At 37.2% G+C, this 7,969-nt stretch overlaps 1 protein-coding gene across 1 annotated transcript in view; it reads right to left on the reverse strand.

Moving 5' to 3' along the window:
• Positions 1 to 7,764, reverse strand: part of TAFA2 (TAFA chemokine like family member 2) — a 557,130-nt gene extending 549,366 nt beyond the window's left edge. The window contains exon 1 of the mRNA XM_007455308.1: positions 7,612 to 7,764. The gene's annotated coding sequence lies outside the window, so the exon portion shown is untranslated. The remainder of the gene's footprint in view (positions 1 to 7,611) is intronic.
• Positions 7,765 to 7,969: the final 205 nt, after the last annotated feature.

The raw sequence follows: 7,969 nt of genomic DNA on the forward strand, positions 1-7,969 counted from the left end.
TATAACTGACTCACTCTGTTATAAAGCAGAAACTAACACACCATTGTAAAGCAATTATACCCCAATAAAGATGTTAAAAAAATAAAAAAATAAAAAAATTAAATTAAATTAAATTAAAAAAAAAAAAAGAAGCTCTAGGAAGCATCATGTCACTGATCTCAAGTCATTCAGCCTATCTGAATTTCTCTCTTTCAGGTACATAACTCAGGAAAAGGAGCCATTGTTTGTGTCACCCTTAGTTTGATCATCGATCTTGTGAGCTGGAATCAATCCACTGAACTACATTATTACCTCACCTTAAATTCACACTGTGATATTTTTCTTCACAACTCATTCCAACTCAGACATTTTAACTATTTTAATTTTTTTCAGAACCTGTACTTCACAGTTATAAACAAGAATTAATAGTAAGAGCAGATATAACACAAATACACTGTTGAACCATTCCTCCAGATTCATTTCAAAACCTCAAGTATTATACTAAAACAGTGAATTCTTTATCTTTGTCTTTTTTGCTTACTGAAATACCCCAAGCACCTAGAGAGTGTTCAATAAATACTTATTGAATAAATGAATGAACTTTCCCAAGGATTATAAATTCTCTAAAGTTCATATGCAGATTTTGAATGAATGTGTTTAATTATCAACAGGTATATGAAGATTATTCATTTGCTAACTAGTTCTGTTTGGGTTAATCAACCAAACCATTTTATCTCAGTGACTATGAAAACCAGCAGTAGAGAAGAGACATGTAACCTCAACAAGCCTAAGACTCATGGCCTATCACAACTTGTTTTGCAACAAAACAACATCATGCAAACTAGGCAAAATGGATAAACAGAATAAGAGTTAGTCTGATTCAATTTTATATCCCTACATCTATAGTCTTTAGTCATCACCATAATCATCATTAACATCATCATCATCATCCCAATCATATAAAGCTTAACTTTTACAAATTGCTTACTGAAAAGCATTTATGGAACTTTTACTGGTGCTCCAGGAACTTTTTGTGCTAGATGTCCCTTGACTTTCTGAATAAAGGTATGTCCTGGAATACTGTTACACTTCCCATACCACGATGTTTAGTAGGTCAGAATACAGGAAAAAATTACATTTTTAATTATCTTGAAAATTTGACGGAAGAAAATATATTGCTGAGAAACTGAGGCACAGAGAAATAAATTGATTTTCTTGTGGTTACATGGTTATTTATTGGTAGAGTTAGAAAAGCATCTACAGAGCTCTCACCACTGCACCACATTGGTTTTATAATAGTGATTTTCAAAATTTATCTGCTAACCAAAATGCAAGCCAATGAATTTTAACCACTCAACAAATGATGCGATGAGCAAATATATCTTCAAACAGCAAAGTCTAAATTTTGATCCAGTTCTGGTGTATTTATAAACACACAACAATCAATCTAAAGAGTTTGCAATAATGCTAAATATGTATCTTAGCAGGAAACTACTGTGATACAACATTTCAAGAACTAAGTCTGAAAAAAAAAAAAATTAGGTTAGAATTTTCCTCGAACTTAAAGCTGCCCAAAATGGGGCCTCTGTTTTCTGGAGTATGAGATTTCAATGCCCTTTCACTCTCCCCTTGGGCTTTGGATTGCCTGACTTAAAGGTGGATCATCTATCTCCTTTCTCCTTTTATACCATAAAAGAGAGCTAAAGTTAGAGCTGTTTCGCTCAATTCAACTCAACTTTCTGAAGAAAATATAAACAAAAGCAGGACCACGTCACTGCTACTGATATGTCTGATGGCCATTCTAAGGAGGAATTTACTAAACTCTTCAGCACCAACAAATTTGAGTATGCCATCCATCATACACCTACAACAAGGAAAACTAAACTGAGAAATGGTAACAATAACTAGGTTTTTCCACCTTAAATGAATTTGGAACTGTCATAAACTAATATAAATTAAAAATATAAGTACATATGTTGTTTTCCTCAAATGATATGAATTGACCACTTCTGAATTCTTCTGATCTGAACAATCACAAATTTGCTACATCAGTCCATAAAGCTCTATTATTTGAGTAGACCCAAGTTTTAGGGCTGTAAGAGGCCTGCTCTCTTGAAGAACCCATTCTAACAAAGTCTCAATGTTCTATTAATAGGTTGAGGTTTTGTTATTAAGATTCCTATGACCACATAACCCATTTTTAGTTGCCTGCCTTTGCTTACTCCAATCCATCAAGACAAAAAATATGAAACCAGAAAAATGCAGACTAGGACAAATAACACACCTTGCGTTTCTTATATAGATGGTCTTTTTCATAATAGAGCAGGAGAGAGAAAGAATATCTACTTCCTCCAATATTTAAGTACAATTCTCACTGGAATCTCCAAGAAGGATGTTAAAAAAAAGGGAGAAAAACTCAGCCAGAACCAAATAAAACCATGGCACAGTTTTTACATATAAATAATAATTTTCAGTGGTCAGTTTTTTTGCACCAAAAATAATCCATTTGTATCTTCATAGCCCAGGCCATTCTGCTTGAAAACTTTAATTCCAAACCACATATACACTTTTCCAAAAATCTTCTGCCATAGTGCCTACTGTGGATACCTATATGAATTCACTTATAAAGAGGGGCATAATCTGCCAGCTCCATAATCTGTTCTGTATTATTAAACTCAACAAAAAGCTCCATATGCAGTGACAGGAGGCCACAGGCAATTAACACTGCAAACAGGAAGGTTTAGAATCTTTGCATGCACATGCATGCAATTATACAGTGACTAGTTCATAGCAGCAAAAAAAAAAAAAACTCATAAAAATATTTAGTAAAACAAACCTTTGCACTCTCCGGGCTTTATGTGAAGAGTTAGCTTTACGTAGCACAAAGATAAAAGAGCAAAGAAGACTTGTTTGGCAGATTGTCCCCATTTTGTCAAAGTACTAAATTTAGCCACCATAATTGCTAAGAAGGCAACATTATCACATTATCCAATCTCTCTGTAAAGAGTTTCCAAAATTTACTGTGTAAAAGGAGCATTATAAATATAAATTTAATTGATAAGTATGTTTGTGCTATTGCTAGGGGAAAGGGAGATGTACCTTTGCTAACTGGCCATTCAGGGGAAATCATAAAATAATTACAGGTACTATGGAGTAATTTAGGAGACTGAAGGAAGTGATTAAAAGGACTTTATCTAATATAAACATATAAACTATGATTCCCTATCTATATTTCATACCCTACAGGGATAATTGTGAATAAAATGGAATACTCTCCTTATAGCTTATAGACTCATGTCTCACCTGAATCCCAAGTTACCTGAAAGTCTTATATTTTTCAATGGTAATAATAATCAATTGCCTAAATATGCTAGATTTTCACTAATTCCAGTGACTAGGTGGCCTAGTTACAGCACAGGATGAAATCCAACAAAGACGTGGTATACACATTGGAAGTGGGTGCATTTAGGAAATTTAACAAATTTGGAGTATAATATCAATATGTTTCTGGAAATTTTGTAGATACCATTTGAAACCAGAATAGTATGCTCTAATGTAACACACGGTTTCTGTTTTGACTGTGGAGGCACATATTTAATAAAGACAGAATACAGATATATTCAGTTTAAAATGTGTTGAGATTTCTAGTCATAGTCTCAATAAACACATCCCAAAGCACCCCTACATAGAAGACAAAATTGATTTTTTTTTTTTTTGCATTTGTAGCCTAATGAATAAAAATATCTCTGAAAGAAAAACTGAAGAGAAAAAATACTGCCTGCAACTGTGGCTCAAAGAGTAAAACTCAATTATAAATGACCTTGTTAAACCATGGTTACCCAGTTGCACTGTAGGTCAAATCATGAAAAATAGTGAAAAACTAGGTACCTTAAAAATGTAGACATTTTTTTAAAAGTCATTCCCTCTCCCTTCAATACTAAACCAGTATTTTACATGGATCCCATTAAAAGCATATGTATGTATGCATGTGCATATATATGTATAGAAGTAGAGATTAGATTCATATTGCAGAGAAAAGTATTTAGATACCACTTTTCTTCACATTCCAATGAAGTCTAACCATTCCTCTTAAAATTTCTGTTAAGAAAAGGCAGAAGATAAGAATTGTTAGCTATATTTCACTGACAGGGCACTGAATCACTGTGCCAAATAAACAGAATCAGATTTTCTAAAAATTACCCAGTAAATCAGTGGTCAATGACAGCTAAAAACCAAAACTAATTTCTAGGTCTCTGTTTGCTAGGCCCACCTTTCCACCTCCCCTGTTTCAGACTGCACTCCAAACCCAAAGTAAAACTGTTCTCTAAAAAAGACTTACAGTAACTCATTGTGAGACTATTCCTCCTCTTCCAGTGATACAGTTCCATGTGCTCTAAGTAATTCAAACTAAACCAAAGAATTTTCCAGCAAAATAGCAAAGTCACCATATTACATGGCATTAAAATCAATGGTTCATAAGCAAGATATAGGATGTGAAATGCTGTACAGGTATGTGGACCAGACATGAGGTTGATTCAGCTGGCTTGGCCTTCATATCTAGCAGCAATCTGTGTTAATGCGTTTCTTCTTTGTTTTGATGGAACCCTACTAATAACAAGTTGATGAACTGCATTTGTAAATGTCAGTTATAGATCAAAGAGGGCTATGTTAGATGCTTATTTTACTTCAACTTATGGTTTTTCACCTAGAAAACAAAACTGCATTGCACAGTAAAGTTCCTTATTTTTACTTGACTCTTCAATGAACAAAACAGCTGCAGAATAATGCGATTTAATGAGGCATTCCTAATAAAATACTGGAGAAGTAAAAGCAGGGGCACTGAACTGTTTCTGGTTGTTTCATCTTCTCAAATATATTAGAAATAACTGATGACACTTTGGAACATTCCTAGTTTGGGACATGCATTAAAGAGGCAAATGCCCATTAGTTTGCTGCCACAGCTGAACTTAGGCAGAATCTGACAGTACCTTTTATTAGGGCCCATGATAAACAAAAACAACAACAAAAAAAAAAAAGTCTGGAAAATGCTGGAGAGGCACATCTTACCCTACCTGTATAGGATAATCCATAACCTGCAATTAGTGATAAATCAAACTTAAAATGCACTTTCAACATTTACATATTCAAAAACACATTGTAAAGGATCATCATTAAAATACTAAAGATACAGAATCCAGGACGACTAAACCTTTCTGATATTATAAAAAATAACTTCCATAAAATCTTCTATCACCCCCTGAATTTCATCACTTCATAAATTTTTAAAAAGGAAAAGTGGCCATGTCTAAAAACAGATCTTTTTACAGCTGTTGTCATCATATTTTTATAACTCGGTGGTTAGTAAATACTGTAATGCAGTCTCCAAGCAATATGTACCTTTTTTGACATAGATCCGTTGGATCTCAGCGAATCTTCACTCTCCAGTTTGTCACTTAAAATAGCTAATACTTTTCAGATTCAAAATCACACATACTCAGAAAGCTTAGGTTCCTTTTTAGCACAACTTGTAGCATTACAGGTGTTTGCTTTCACGTCGAGGTTTTTTGGTTCTTCCATAAGAGACATATATCATAGCACTATGTATAAATATGTAAATTCAAGCATCCTAAATTACAAAACTGTATTAAAGGCAAGAATCAAGATTTCAGTCTCAAAAAATGCCTGATTTGAATAAAGCAACACACTAAAACTGTGTTCTGCCTCTTAAAAGTACTGTGTCTAAGCAGTTGGCAGTGTGACACTGCTTTCATAGTATTATGTCTATAAATAATGCAATCTAATTATTTTCATTGAAAATTAAGAAAATGCAAATAAAATAAGCTCCAGTGTGGTTCGTAATGGCCTTTCAATGGCTACAGATGGTTTTAAAAATTAGGACTCTAAAAAGGTCAGTATGCAAACAACTAACTGACCCGGGAAGAGATCCAGAACAAAGTAGGAAAAGGGAAGATTAAATGTGTCTGATCATTTTTAAGGATCTTAGGTGCCAAATTTGAAACTGTAAAAGATTCACCAGTCTGAGAGTACATGTGCAAACATGGGAAGGCTGGAATAAATACAAATAATCTTAATGCCCTGGTTTTTAAAGCCTTTAGAAGTGTTTTCAGAATCCTTTGCTAGTTATTGCCATTTAGGACTTTACCCAGAAATCTTCAATTAATTACTCATTTGTCTTAACTTACATTGCCTAACAGAGCAGTTTTAAAGTGTTAATTGATAATAGTCTGAATGTTGATGTCTCAAACAATCTAGTTGGGGAAGACAGGAGCCAGATAATTATCATGCAGTCAATAGTCATTAAAATTCATCCTGTCATGAGTAAAAGACCCTTATACACTGACTGCTTTGGGGGTACTTTTCAGAGCAAAGGTTGCATACAGGTTTGTTTGGTTTTGTTTTTTTCAAGAATGATGTTTGCAAAATTCAAGAGGGTATTTAACACTCACAAAAAGAAGATATTTTCTTTTCTGTCTTATTGCCACAAGCCAAACTCACCCAGCACCAGGTGAAAACAGGCTAGCTATCCACTGTAGTGACTACACCTGTGATTCCACACACTTCAGGCAATCGTTTAACACTTGCTCAGGAGGTGGAATACTGACTAGAAAGCATCACGTCTACCACGGGGCTCTGCAAGCACCTACAGTTCCTCCTTTTCAAGTGGGGACTAGATAGCTCAGCCTGCAGTTCTAGGAGAAATAGGGCAATGGATCTCAAACTTTCCTTTACAAAGGCAGTTTCTGGAAATAACACGTTCCCCACTGACAAGTGAAGATCAGTGGCTTAAAGAAAACACCTCTTGGTGGAACCTGGCCTTTTGGAATAGAAGGGGGAAGGGACAGGAAAGCAGTGGGGCAGAAAAACCGTGTACTATTAGCAAGATTCTAGAGGCATCTATGCGGAAATAAATGAAAAACCGTTAGTTTCTCGAAGCTGGTTTTTTTCTGAACGCTGTTCCTAAAATGATCCTTGTCCTAAAGCTCTCCTGTAGTATCCTTTACTGAAGCTTTATCTCACTCAGTAGTAAAGCGTCCGGTACCAAATCTAAATAAACCTTTACACAGATGAGGCTCCAGAATTTATCAAGAAGATTCTTTATGAAAATGGTTAGAGGCGGAGAAATCAATAGCCTCATTGAAACACCCACCCTCTACAGACAGGCCCGAGAATTAACTAATCAGAAGTGGACAGAAAGTGGAGATTTCAGAAAGACGACCTGACATCCCATTGATCCTCCCTTGAACGCAACCCCCAACTTCTTTTTAGGAGTCCAAAATGGTTACGAACCGAGATTGGTTTGCTTGAGGGGTCGAATTAAAACCCACTTCAACCTCGGCCGGGTCGCTCGTTGTGTTAAGAGAAATGGGGCACAGGAGAGAGGGAGGGCAAGGCTCTCGGAACCGCCTTTCACTTGCTCAGATCCCCTCTCGGCGTTCCTCTACCCCCGCCCCTACCCTGGACGCCCAACCAGCATCTGCTATCACCTCTCGCCTTCCCCGGGCGAGCTCCCTACAGCCCCCGACTCCCGGAGAGGGGAGGGCTTCCGGACCCCGGGTCCTCCAGCTGCCGCCCGAGTCCCCAGCGCCGACGGGAGGCGCGGCTGGCACCTACCTGCAGCCCGGCTTCCTGGTGGCGGCAACACCTAGCGATGCTCCTGCAGCTTCCGCGGGCCCGCGCCAGCCTTATCGCTCTTGCATCGCTTCCAAGATGCCAATCCGCCGTCACCGTTCTGGGGCATAGGGAACCGAAGTCTGGTGGTGTGTGCTCGTGGAGGGCGTGTGAGTGTGGCCCCGAGCGTGCGTGTGTGCGCGCGCGCGCGTTTCCTCCTCCGAGAGCAAAGAGGGTTCAGGAATCTCCTGACATCGAAACTGGAATCCCCTTAAAGTGGGTGGAAGGCGGCGTGCGGGAGCCTCGTTTCTTTCCTCCTCTCGTTTTTCACAAGTCAAAGTAATCAAAAGATTTGTTTACT

The sequence above is a fragment of the Lipotes vexillifer genome, unplaced genomic scaffold (assembly GCF_000442215.2).
Source record: "Lipotes vexillifer unplaced genomic scaffold, Lipotes_vexillifer_v1.1 scaffold592, whole genome shotgun sequence".
NCBI lineage: Eukaryota > Metazoa > Chordata > Mammalia > Artiodactyla > Lipotidae > Lipotes > Lipotes vexillifer.